The sequence below is a fragment of the Theropithecus gelada genome, chromosome 8 (genome assembly GCF_003255815.1).
Source record: "Theropithecus gelada isolate Dixy chromosome 8, Tgel_1.0, whole genome shotgun sequence".
In the NCBI taxonomy this organism is placed as follows: Eukaryota; Metazoa; Chordata; class Mammalia; order Primates; family Cercopithecidae; genus Theropithecus; species Theropithecus gelada.
Window position 1 is genome coordinate 34,448,562 of NC_037676.1, and position 13,595 is coordinate 34,462,156.

The following is a 13,595-nucleotide window of genomic DNA, read 5'->3' on the forward strand; positions in this document are numbered from 1 at the left end:
TGTTGTTGAGTGTACCTTTCCCCATGGCGTGTTTCAACATTATTTCTGGCCAGTTAGCAGCCTCACCTGGCTCTTTGGCCCACTTGGAGGTTTGGAGCACTACTAATACTCTTTAATAAATTTCTTTGTCACATAAATCAGCCAGAGCAGAGTTTGTTGTTTGCAATGAAGAAACCTGGCCAGGCATGGTGGCTTACCCCTGTAATCTCAGCACTTTAGGTGGGTGGGTCACTTGAGGCCAGGAGTTCAAGACCAGCCTGGGCAAAATGGCAGAACCCCATCTGTACTAAAAATACAAACATTAGCCAGGCATGGTGGTGCAGGCTGGTAATCCCAGCTACCTGAATGGCTGAGGCACGAGAATCCCTTGAACCTGGGAGGTGAAGGTTGCAGTGAGCCAAGATGGTGCCACCGCACTCCAGTCTGGGCAACAGAGCAAAACTGTCTCAAAAACCAAAACCAAAACCAAAAAAAAAAAAAAACCCTGCACATTTTAGTACCTATGCCATCTCTTATTACTTTCAGAATGTCTGTGACAAATATTTGAAAGTGTCCGTTGGAACAAAGCAAGTCACTGTTAGCTAAAGACTAGGTGTGGGGTGTTCATCTTTCTTTGTAGAATAAAGAGGGAGGACCCCAAAGTTCCTTTTATATCTCTTATTTCTAATTATTTCTGATGTATTAACAGTAGAATCTGCACACTGTCTTTGACTTGCCTGCTGTTTTAATAATTCTGCCCAGACTGGTGCCAGACAGTTTTCAAGCGAGAAGCTCTTTACCCTTCTCCCCTGTGAGGGTGTTCTTAATGAAAGGTTCATTTGTTTCAAATGTGCTCATTGGCATAAAACCCAGGAGAGAGTCTTATGACATTGGACTGTTTAATACAGGAATCACTAGACTATTGTGTTTAACCTCAATCAAACAGACTATGAAATGAGGATTTTATTTTAAAAGTAAGACTCTTAATAATTCACTAGAGAAATGTTAAGTGGGGTGCCCATGTTCTGAAGCAGTGGGCCTCATGTATAAATAATTAATCTAATTTGGTGCAGCCAAAGCAGAGAGAATGTCTAATAGTCCAGATAAACTTTGCTTTGAGGAGACTGACAATGAGGACCTTTGCAGAAAGCCACATTTGATTAGAATGTATATTATAACAGAAAACTAATATACTCTAAAAAAAAAAAAAAAAAAAAATGTGAGTTTTACTGGTTAAACACTAGTAATTAAGGATCAGTAAATGACTTCTCTGAAAACATTTCCATAAGAAAAAATTTGCTATGGTAAAAGAGATAAGAAAATGAGGTTAATATAAGTTATTTTAAAAGTGCATGTCTACAGCCCAAATACCCTCATCATTAATACTGATCCTGAAATAAGTCCTGTTAATGGACTGACTTTTGCCACATCTTTAGCTGGGAAGCTCTAGTTCCTTACTGAAGAAGAAAAGGAAAGAAAATATCTAAAGCTCCTAATTGGTGTTTATTTTCCTTTTCCCTCTTGTTCTGTATTCTGGAAGTTAGAATTATACTTTTCAGCTGGGTGTGATGGCTCATGCTTGTGATCCCAGCGCTTTGAGAGGCCAAAGCAAGAGGATTCTTTGAGTCCAGGAGTTCAAGACCAGCCTGGTCAACATAGTGAGACACCCCCCCCCAATCTCCCCAAAACTAAAAAAAATAAAATTAACTGGCATGGTGGCACACACATGTAGTCCCAGCTACTTGGGAGGCTGAGGCAAGAGGACTACTTGAGCCCAGGAGGTTGAGGCTGCCCTGAGGTGTGATTATTCCACTGCACTCTAGCCTGGGGCCAGAGATAACATTACAAAGCTTTCCTAGGTGCTTGTCTTTGCCTCCTCTTTCTTTGTGCCTGTGAGCTCTACATAACCAGCCTTCTTTCTTTCTAAGAACGACTCTCCAACAATGTTATTTGCAGACCTATCCCTCTGTCCTGGTTATTTCTCCTTGCTTGGAATGTCCTTGCCCTCATCCATCTGTCTGTGTTTGACACAGCCTAGGAGGATCTGCTGTAACCCAGCCAGGCTCTGAGTTCTTCCCTGCCCATCCCAGGTGACACGGATCTCTCTTTTCTTTATTTTATTTTATTTTTTAAATTTATTTTTTGAGACAGAGTCTTGCTCTGTTGCCCAGGCTGGAGTGCAGTGGCATGGTCTCGGCTCTTTTCTGTAAATCCTAATTTAACTGGCATGAACTGCTCAAGTAAGGGCAACATATTTTTCCCCTCCTAAAGTCTTTTATAGCATATTGCTTTTTAAAATTTTTCTCTTTAACTTTTCATGCCTGTGTGTCATATTTTCTAATTCCCTTCAGGATAGGAAATGCACAGTATACTTTTCAGTATCATCTCCCATCACCCTCAGTAGATAATATAAAGACACCTAAAACTATAGTAGATATCTAGGGAGCATACATGACTCAGAGGATGAATATTTGCACAACTACTGTGGGCTGCGCATAGTAGTAAACTCTTAAAGTTGAATATCACTTTACAGTTTATAAATTCTCACATACATGGACTTATCTGATCCTTAAAGCTACCATTCGTTGATAAATATACCAATATCCCTAATATTGCTATCCTTGGTAGACTCATTTAATATATACACTCATTGAGAAACTGCTATCTCGCTAACATTAGTACATGTGCACTCAGTGCCAGCCACTGTTCACTGAATCTTCCCAACCCTCTGAAGCACCTAGACGCCAGTTTTATAAATAAGCAAACAGAGGCTCAGAGAGGTCAAGCGGCTTACTCAAGGGCATAGATAGATAATGGGTGATCTGTGCCAATATTTGCACCAAACAGCCTGATTTCAGAGCCTGTTCTGTTAAACTTTACCTGATAAAGCTGCTTTATGTGTCAGATGTTGCATGCTGAGTACCAGCAGAGTCAGATAGCATGCCTGTCTTTAGTTCACCATCTGATTTCCTTGCATACAAAGCTAAGCAGAAGGGAAGAGAATGGCACTTATGAATGTGTGTGTGTGCACAAGCACATACAAGCCTCCTGCTTTTCCTCCATTTTGCTGGGCATGTCTGTGATTCCAGGCCTGAACTTGACTGCTCCCCAATTGCAGTTAACTCACCCAGTTTGATGGCATTGGACTCTGCACTACTTTCAGCTTCTGGAGATGGTTTGGCAGGGTTGCTTAGTGCTGTTGACACCTTTGAGCAGGCTTTGATGGGATGGGAGAAACACTGTTGAGAAAACCTGTCTTTATTCTCCTCCCTCTCCTCTCCAATTTTTTCCGCTTGCAGGAAATTACATCCTTTATCCTGTACCAACATAGGGTTTTTCAAAAATATCAAATTTGCACGTTGTGCTTAAGATTTCTTGGATTGAGAGAAGCAGCAAATGGATCAGAGGGAAGGCGATTTGGAGGAAAGATCCGAAGGCCAGCAGTCAGTTGGTAGTAAGCATTTTTAAAGAAACCTCATATAAGAAAAGGAAATGTATGATTTCTAAATTAACATAATGAAGGCTTAGAGCTATTTCTCTGTCCTGTGCCTTCTTATACAGTTTAGCGGCAATAAACAGTCTTTATATCTTGAATTATGCAGAAGTAAAAGCAGTCTGGGATGCCGCCACATAAGGAGCTGCAGATCTGTAATTCAGCAGTAATGTTCCATGGGCATGAATCAAGAACTCATCCCAATCCTGCTGAGGCAGCATGGATTTTAGTGTTTCCATGAAGCGCACCACACACCACCCTGATTCACTTAGCAAATGTAGACTGACTTTGTTTCTTAGGCTGAGCTTATTAAAACAGATAAACAACTGCCACAACCACTACAGCCACAGCTTCTGCTGGTGATCCTTTGCCATGATCCCCACATCCTAACTGCTCTGTATATCATCTGTTTAGGAAGAAATGCCACCTTCTGTGATGCCTTTCGTTTTTAGCTAATTTGGGTGACTAGAAGGTGCACTTGCCCCCATCCTGGAGAGTTTTCTGCATAACTGCTAGTAAAATAGAGCATTCTCATTTTTCCGTCACAGGTAGTTTAGACACCTGCAGAATAAGCACCTGCCTACAGGTACTATTGAGATACACCCAGCTGATCTTACTGCAGTCGAGCTTCAGTTCTAGAATCTGTGACTGCTAAAAGAATCCTAGATGGCTTCTTTCATTGCATTGCCCAGCTCTTAAGCCTCTCCACCCTGTAAAATCTTAAGGAGCTGTGATTTTTCCCTCAGAGCTACCTTAGATTCAGCACAGTGAGTACGTAGAGTGAATGAGTGACTTATTGAAACTCCCAGAGCTTTGATTTGTGCAAATTGCAGTGGCTTCCACGGCACAGATTACAGGCACACCGCCCCAGCTTAGCAGCTGCACTGTTCCCATCGCGTGTAACTCGGATTCACTTGGTTCTATCAGCTAAGCTTCCAAGAAAAACATCCAACGTTCAGAACTGAACAGCTGAGAATCCCCTGCTGTGGTGAATTTTGTTTTAAATATAACTGAGTCTCTCTTGGCTCTGGCTTAACTGATTTGGAACTGTTCTTTTAATTGTTGATTCAGTATTGGCTTCCAGATCTGGCTGTCAATCCTCTCAACAGATTCTCTCTATAGATGTATTTATTAATCATGTGCAATATTTCTCATCCTCCATGGGCTGCCAGCACTGACCCTTGTGAGTTACAAGTGATGGCTTAGACCTTAATTTCTGTGTACAGGAAGTATCAGGCTGACGATTCATATACTGGCTCAACAGCATCATTTGGAGATCACCTTCTAGAGGCGGCTCTGGCACGCTGCTGCATGGAAATAAAAAACAGATCCGCATAATACCACCAGAACTTGACAAGAGCAGTCACTCTAGTACATCAGTCATCTGTGGGCTTAAGCGATCAGTTTAATCTTTTTTTTTCAACACTGTCATCTAGGTACCACTAGAAATGCCGTAGTTACAGTATCCGGATATTTTTAGAAGGATTATTAAATGATAATGCACATGGTACATTGGTCTGGGAAAGTCTGTCTTCTTAGAGCTTCTATTCTCAGCTTTAATTAACTCATTAGACTAATAGGCAATGTGAATTGGTGCTGTAGATTGGCGATGGTAATGACAGATTTTTAAAAAGGAATAAAAAGCTAAATGGAGAGAAAAGACTTCAAAGTAGAGATGGAAGCTGACAAATACTAGATTTTATTTGTATGACATTTCACTGAATTGTGTGAACTGCCAAAATGACAGAATCCTCATTACTGATGATCATTGTTAGTTACCGTACATTGAGGACCCACATGTCAGGCTCTCTTGTAGGTATTTAACTACGTGATTCTGTTGTATTCTTTCAGCTCAGTTAGGTACTTTATTGTTTTTCATTGTACAGATGTGGTTATTGAAGCTTAGGTTAAGTAACTTCCCCAAGTTTGTCAGATAGTAAGAGTCTAGTTCTCTTTGGTTTCAAAGCCTAAATCTTGCCACTACCTGACACCTTTTGTTAATTACTGCATGTCATGAAGTTGCTGAGTAAGGAAATAGATATTATAGCCGAGCTGTGTCTTTCCTGTCTATTGTATCACATTACTCCCTGCCCCTCCACACCCACATTGCTGCTGGGTCAGCTTTATTGTACTTGAAATCAGAGCATGGTTCAAAGACAATGCATGGACAGCATCTTGCTTGGTCTGCTACAGCTTTAATCTCTTACTACAGATTTCAATTTATTTAATAAATGGTTTCTTTGCCTCAGAGGATACGGTAATAAATGAGACATGGTCTCTGTTCCTGACAAGCTCAAGCATCCAACAAATGAAATAAATATGTAAATAAGCATCTAAAATAGAGTGTGTTACCTGTAATAATAATAACAGCAATAAAAATAGAAGGGACGTAGTAACTTCTGTTGGCCAGAGTGGTCAAACAAGACATTGCAGAATATAATTCCCATATAGGATTTTGAAGTATGAATGAGCTCACTGTGAGAGTTTATACAGAACACTCAAGAAGCAAGATTGGTATGGTCAAAAGCACGCAGGTATAAAATGGCATGGTTGCCCAGGAAGTACAGTTAGTTTCATTTTGAGAGCGCCTAAGGCAGAAGTGGGGGAATCACTGAAGCAGAGACTCTAGAAAATAGGCATTGGATCACAGAGTATCTTGTCTTCCACCCTGAAAAACCCAGGACTTTTCACTCATAGGTAGTGGGGAGCCATTGAGGGACTTGCTTCTCAAGCTTTTATGTGTCTGTCTGTCTCAGTGTCCATATTGTTATTTCAAGGACCTGATAATCCAGTTACAACTGGGAAGCTGGTCGGAAGTTGCAAATAGGTGTGATTTGTCTTTACATCATTGTTGGAACGAACTTTTTACAAACTGTTTGTAAATGATTTCAGACTTGTATACAATCTTAAGAATCAATAATTCTTAGAAGACACCTCCTTTTATAATTGCTCTGCCAGGTGCTGTGACCACTGTCCCTGGATTCTTTATCTTCAGCAAGTCCAGGTCTGTGTTTTCAAGCTCTCTTGTTCTTTCTACTGCACCTGTTGCATGGAGCTTATGAGAGGCAGTGTAGAGAGAATAGATGCTTTGTATTCCTGATGTGGAGCAGTGTGGCCCAGCCCCAGCCTTGCTCTGCAGCCTGTAAGCATGACTGCCTCAACTCAGCTCCATTCACTCAGCACAGATCCTCTAATGGGTGTCTTTGCCCTTCCCTCATTCAGAATAAAAGTAGCAACTAAAGAGGGGGTCAAAGATCTTCATGTCATTAGATGTCCCTGCACCATCCCTTCACCTCTGTATTCAACATGGACTTCCAGAATGATTTGACAAAGTCTTTGAAGATTTCCTTTACCTCCTTTGTACTTGATCCACATTCTCCCTGAAACATGCTGAGATCCTTCCATTTACCAGTAACTTTGATCCCATTGGAGGCAGGTAGGAAACTCCGGCTTCTCGGGCTGTACCGAGTTGTTACGGTATTTCACTAAAGCCTGTGTTAAGGGCAGACAAAGAACAGTGGAGTGTTGTCATCATTGTCTCCATGAGGCAGGACCAGGATCTTTTCATCCATAGACTGTAGATAGCCTATCAAAGGTTCTTTGGTCCTGCAGTAGAAGGGGCTTTTGCGTTCTCTTGGATCACCTCTGTGACTAATCATGTGAAGTGAGTTTCTCCTCACATCAGACCCTTACCCCCACTGTTCCGATTACCCTTTGTATCTGCTTTTACCCTGTGTGCAGTTGGGCTTATTCAGCCAAGTCTCACTCAGGCAATTATGGTTTACCTTATCTCCTGCATTTAAAGTGCTGGGACCATTTTAAGTGCTGAGACCATTATTTCTTTCATTTGCCTGCTTTAAAATCTAAAAGTTAGCTCTAATTTACTTATGTACTTAGGCCTAATTATGTTATTGGGCTTTCATCCCTGAGTTTCCTAGTTTCTGTTGTCTTCCTGGCTCCCAAAAGCAATTGTGGATTCTTAAGGCAATTAAGGGCAGCTTCTATCAAAGACAGTATTCTTTCCACATTCCAGTCACCACTCATTATACACTGAAGACTCACTCAGACTTGGAGAAGTATAAGATAGAGCAAGAATTCTCAGCCTTAACACTGTTGACGTTTGGGGTCAGATGCTCCTTTATTGTGGGGAGCTTTCCTGTTCGTGGTATGATGTTTAGCAACATCCTTGGCCTCTACCCATTTGATGCTAGTAGACCCTCCCTTCCCCCGCTGGCCATGTCCAATTGTGACAGCCAAAATTGTCATCAGGCATTGCCAAATGTTATTCCTGGCTGAGAATCTCTGAGACTCTGTCCTCCTCTCAGGGAGCTTAGAATCTCCTTAAGATGCTCTCCACAGTGCCTCATACATTGGCTGTCATATAGCAGGTGCTTAATAAGTTTTGTTTGAATTGAGTCCAGCATCAACAGATAGTTGTTAACGTGTGCCTGTTAGCCTGAGATCACAGTGTAGGGAGTGAGTATCATGCCTCATCTCTCTCTCTAACCATTCCATAGCAGAGTACCTAGCATGTAATAGGCACTCAGAAAATATATGTTGAAGGAATGCCTAATTGAAAAGACTAGGCAAAAAACTTAAATGGAATGGTTATGTTAGATTTGCTGATTAGTCAAGGAGTTGCATGTATTGGGTCATTGCAAGCTAGAATTCAAGGGATGAGGTGGATCCATATAAGAAGAGATAAATAAAGAGGAAGTCAGTGAAGGAAGCATGATGAAGGCTTAAGTTGTAGAACCTGCACTGTGGTCATTGTCTACACTCTGCCATTGGCTTCTCATTAAAAAAATAAAAATAAAAATAATTGCAGAGCTTTGAACTGGTTGGTCAAAAATTCAGACCATAGATGAATACCATCAGGCCACTACCCTGCAAAGGAACTCGCCTCAGTAGAGAGCCTGCCGAAGCATATCAGATCCCAGAAGGTAAGCATATTCCTGGAGCATGTGCTTGAGCCTTCAGTAGGGTGGTTTCTTCAAAACTCAATATAAACACATTCACCCTTGGCTCCACTTAATGTGGCTGAAGAGGAAATGGGACATGTCAAAGACAAGAGACCTGTGTTCTAGACTCCCTCCTTTACCTCAGAGCAAGGAAAACTGAAATCTCTTGTTTTCTTAACTGGAGATATTACTGTTCCTACCTGAAAGGCAACAGGCTTGCAAAATGCAGTTGTGCGAGGGCTGCTTAAAATCCTGAGAGGAGGCCAGGCCTGGTGGCTCACACCTGTAATCCCAGCACTTCGGGAGGCCAAGGCGGGTAGATCATGAAGTCAAGAGATCGAGACCATCTTGGCCAACATGGTGAAAACCCATCTCTACTAAAAATACAAAAATTAGCTGGGCGTGGTGGTGGGCACTTGTAGTCCCAGCTACTCGGGAGGCTGAGGCAGGAGAATGGCGTGAACCCCGAAGGTGGAGGTTGCAGTGAGCCAAGATAGCACCACTGCACTTCAGCCTGTCAACAGAGAGGGAAACTGTCTCAAAAACAAAACAAAACAAAACAAAAACAAAAACAAAAATCCTGAGAGGGAGGCATTATTTATTATAAGCGTATTGTTCAAGAGCATGGATTTGAAACCGTGAGTCAGGAAGGGGAGGTGTGGTGCAATCTAAGCTCCTCCTCTTATTAGCGGTGTGTTAGGCGAATTCTGTAACTTCTCTGAACATAAGGGTCTTCATATGGAAAAACGGAATAAAATGCCTTTAAGGATGCTTTGGAGATTAAATAAGATAGTGTATTTTTAACATATACCTTGGTTCTTGGCACATTAAATATTTGCTGTTAGTACTATCAGATAGGCAATAAAATCTAATAAGACTGTATTTTTTTATGTTATTGTTTGTCCACAGCATTCCACTCACATGTGTGGAAAAATAGTTCTGCTTCTGTGTTTATTCTCACCTTGTAATATGTTGTTGAAGTGAGGTCATGTTGAAATTTTCACTTATTCTTCTCTCTTTCTACAATAATTTGGTTGAGCTTTATACTCGCCCTACTTAGCCTGTAATAGCTCATCCTATTCCAGTCAGGGATAATGCATTCTTTCTGAATGATCATGATCTCTCTCAGTTTTAGGGATGTAGCCACTGTTGGACTCATGTTTTCTCAGTGACAAAGCCACTTACTTTCATTGTAAAACAATGAAGAATGTGAACAACTTGATTTTGTCATTGGAAGTGCTCTGTACCAGTCAAGGTGGAACGTCTAGAATCAATATGACTAATGCATCCCAGCTCCTAGTGATAGAGTCAGCAAAAAGGATAAATTATCACTGCCTCTCTGTCTCTCGGATGGTAATTTCTTCTCCCTGTCCGATCTGATAGCCATCTTGGCGTTCTCCGACACGGCTATCAGACCATTCCCATGCCAAGCTTGGGAAGGACTTGGTCGATACATCTGCTGTGTCAAGCTTTGAGTCATTTTTATGTTTGTTTGTTCCCCTTATTACTTTCTTTGGCTGAGTGAAATCTCTATTACTTTGGGCTCAGGAATGGAGAATGTGCTATGAACACCCGAGGCGTACATTTTGTTTTATTTTTATTATTTTTTGTGATGACTTCATTATTCCCTGTTGCCAAAGTTTTTGCCAAAATTGTTTTTCTCCCTTCCTCTCTCTTCGGCATCCTCTTTTCTGGCATCTCTGCTTATTTATTGCAGCCGCACAGAAGTCGGCCTTGCCATTGCATGGCCTGTCTTCCTCGGAGCCGCAAGTGGCTCCCAGATTTCTGGGTTTCACGAGCCAGTAAAAAGTCCCCTCTTCCCCTTCCCTAAGAGAAGGGTTTAGACAAGTGTTGACAACTTTTAATATCTTTTTCAGGGAAGGATTTTAATATAGAATAACAGCCATTTTTTTATAACCATTATTTCATTTAGAAGCAGACATTTAACAACATGACATCTGATTTACATGTTTTTAAATAAATTTAATTTTATAAAAATTTCATGGCCGGGCGCGGTGGCTCACGCCTGTAATCCCAGCACTTTGGGAGGCCGAGGCAGGTGGATCACGAGGTCAGGAGATCGAGACCATCCTGGCTAACACGGTGAAACCCCGTCTCTACTAAAAATACAAGAAATTAGCCGGGCGTGGTGCCAGGTGCCTGTAGTCCCGGCTAGTCGGGAGGCTGAGGCAGGAGAATGGCGTGAACCCGGGAGGCGGAGCTTGCAGTGAGCGGAGATCGCACCGCTGCACTCCAGCCTGGGCGACACAGCAAGACTCCGTCTCAAAAAAAAAAAAAAAACCCAAAAACCCAAAAACCCAAAAATTAATTAGTCTTGTTTTTCCTATTTCACTACAAAGCTAAAAAAAAAAAAGTCATCACAGATCACTCATGTTGTGAATGAATGATATATAGCATTGATTTTAAAGATTAGTCATCTTCACTCAGGTAACACTAATGGATTACAGATAAGAAGAGTGCTGTATGGCGTCTATAGTGGAAGCCACAATCTCTTTTGTTCTTTAATCAATACCTATGCAATCTTCTAATTTTTAGGAATACCTTTCTGCACAGTTAGTGTGTTTGCAGTGTTGCACAGGTAAAGATGATCGGTGTTTAAAATTGATGTTGTTTATCCTTCATTCCCAACATGTATGACCTCTGATGATTATTTTATAATAGTCCTGTATTCATCTTGCACATTCATGAACAAAAGTCTTGAGCTTTGGAATCAACAGAAAAGAATATACGCTCTACTTCTCACAATCCTTAAAAGTTCTGCCTTACAAGCTGATATCCTCATTTACAGAAATTAAATAATAATGTCCATACCTATGGCTTGTCCTAAGATTTAAATGATAGGTCTTTAAGAATGACTGGCATACTACTTGACATATCATATTAAGGGATACAGACGCCTTTTCATATTCCTTTCCACTTAACTACAGTTTCATTTTTTAAGGGGAAACTTAACCGGGGGCATTTTACAACTATCCACAGCATGTCTCTAAATTAACAAATTGCAGTGCTTCTTCCCTCTCCACAATCAGCCAGCTGCAGTGAGTCACATTTCACGTATATATGTGACTACATAAACCTCCTTGTTAATTCTTTAAAAAAGGGCCTTTTCAATTATGGGAATGTTAATTATTATTAATCACCCCTTAATTATTGTAATCTACTTCATGCTTATTTTGAATGTGCATATGCGTGTTCATATGTGCGTATGAATCTGAGCCCAGTGGTCTATGAACTTCAGTGACCTGGTAGTCTTTCGTCTGTTTTCTGGTATCACCATTTCATTTTCAGCCCTGACAGGGCATTCCGTTGTGATGAGCTGTACAGCTGCTTTATTGACAAACATAAACTTCCCTTGATTTTTGAGTGTTCTGCAGAGGTTGGCACAGTATTATAAAATATCTTTAAAACTCTATCACTTGAAAAAAAAAGGTTAGAAATGTGCCTTATAGGTGCTCTTTCATCAAATGTTTAACACAGGGTTTGGCACTTTAATGGGTTCCCCCTCGATGTTCTGGTGGATATCTACATAAACTCTGATGGTTTATTTACTACTGTAGCTTTTAATGGAAATGTAAAATAATTTCTCTTCTGGGCAGTGCTGATTTCATTGCAAACACATCAACAAAATGTGAAATTCACATAAAACGCAAAGTTGCAAGTATCACTAAAGCTGAGAGAGCCATTGCTGCATATTTTAGATGGACTAGTGTATTTATGGTTTTTGTACACATACTGTAAAATGTAATGTGGCAGGATAGCTGTATTGTAATAAAACAATGTGCTGCTTGCTGAAGAAAAAAAGGGGATGGTGAATTATTGCAGTCATTGTACCTTGTTTCCCGTTACTGAAAATGGAGTATGATTATTAAATGCGTGCAGTGTGCATTTTACACACTTAGTTATAGATCTTGGTTTTTATGTGTGCCTAGAATATCAATATTTGCTTTACTTTTAAGGAACGTTAGTTACAAATACAATAAGTGTGCTTCATTTTTCATTGAAGACTTACTGGCTTCAGTTCTCAAGTCAGAGTGGGCAATATATGTCTCAATGATTATTGATCTGAAAACCCTGTTGAAAGTAAGCAAGACTGGTTTTGCAATAAGCAAACATTCTGCCGCTGCTGCTGCTCACCGAAACCCATGAAGCTGGAGTAAGAAGCAATAAATAAGAGTTTAATTAAATTGCTCCTTGGCAGATAGCAGGGCTGTCTTTCAGCTTTGGTTTAGAACCCGTGGGGTCTTTTTTCCCTCTTGATGTATGTGTAGCATTCTCATTAATGCTAATGGGAGCTGTATGCTGTAAAGGGGCAGCTGACCTGATGTTCCATTGTGTCTGCAAAATACCACATGGATTTCTCTCACTGGGGCCACTCAGACTTTTTTTTTTTTTTTTTTTTTTAAATACAAGGAAAGGAAATCAGCATCTACGGAAGTCTCAATATATAAACCCTATATATTATTCTTAGTGTATCTTACAAATACTAAAATCATAGTCAAAATATCCTGGAAACCCATAAAAATATCCATATGTATTTTGTATATGACTTAGTTTCAAATTGTAATTATAACCAAAAGATTAAAATATAGCCTCCCTTTGGAATTTAACTCTCTGATTAGCTATATGCATATATGAGATTATGGTGCTGGGTAAACCATGGAAACCATGCTCCTAGGCTAGAAATGAATGAAAATGATTAATTAGATTCTGTACGGTGTTGCGTTTATAGCAGGGCACACGTAGCCTTCAGCTCATTTGGGTTCAAAGCTGTCTGCAAGATATGAGTGCTTGAAAATGATTAAAGCAGAGCTAGCAAGGTACAATTTCCACTTTCTGTGTCGCTATTACTTTCCCTAGAGCACAGGCTGGGAATGTGTATCATCCAGGCATCCACGTGCTCTTGCAAAAGAGATATTTCATTATGTCTTTGTATGAGTTCAAACATTTTCTGGATAATACTATCAAGCAAACCTACATGTACATGTAGGGCCTAGTCTACATATGAAAACACCTTGCTGATATTGTTTTTGCTTCCTCCCAAATATCTGGCTTTGTTGGTACTAGAGATATATTCACTTACTAAACATCTGTAGAATGGCTATTGCTGTTGTCAATGTAAGAAGTAGCTGCTGCCCCGAAGC

At 40.5% G+C, this 13,595-nt stretch overlaps 1 protein-coding gene across 2 annotated transcripts in view; it reads left to right on the forward strand.

The window, feature by feature from the left end:
• Positions 1-13,595, forward strand: part of UNC5D (unc-5 netrin receptor D) — a 593,886-nt gene that overhangs the window by 403,806 nt on the left and 176,485 nt on the right. The gene's annotated exons all lie outside the window — the stretch shown is intronic.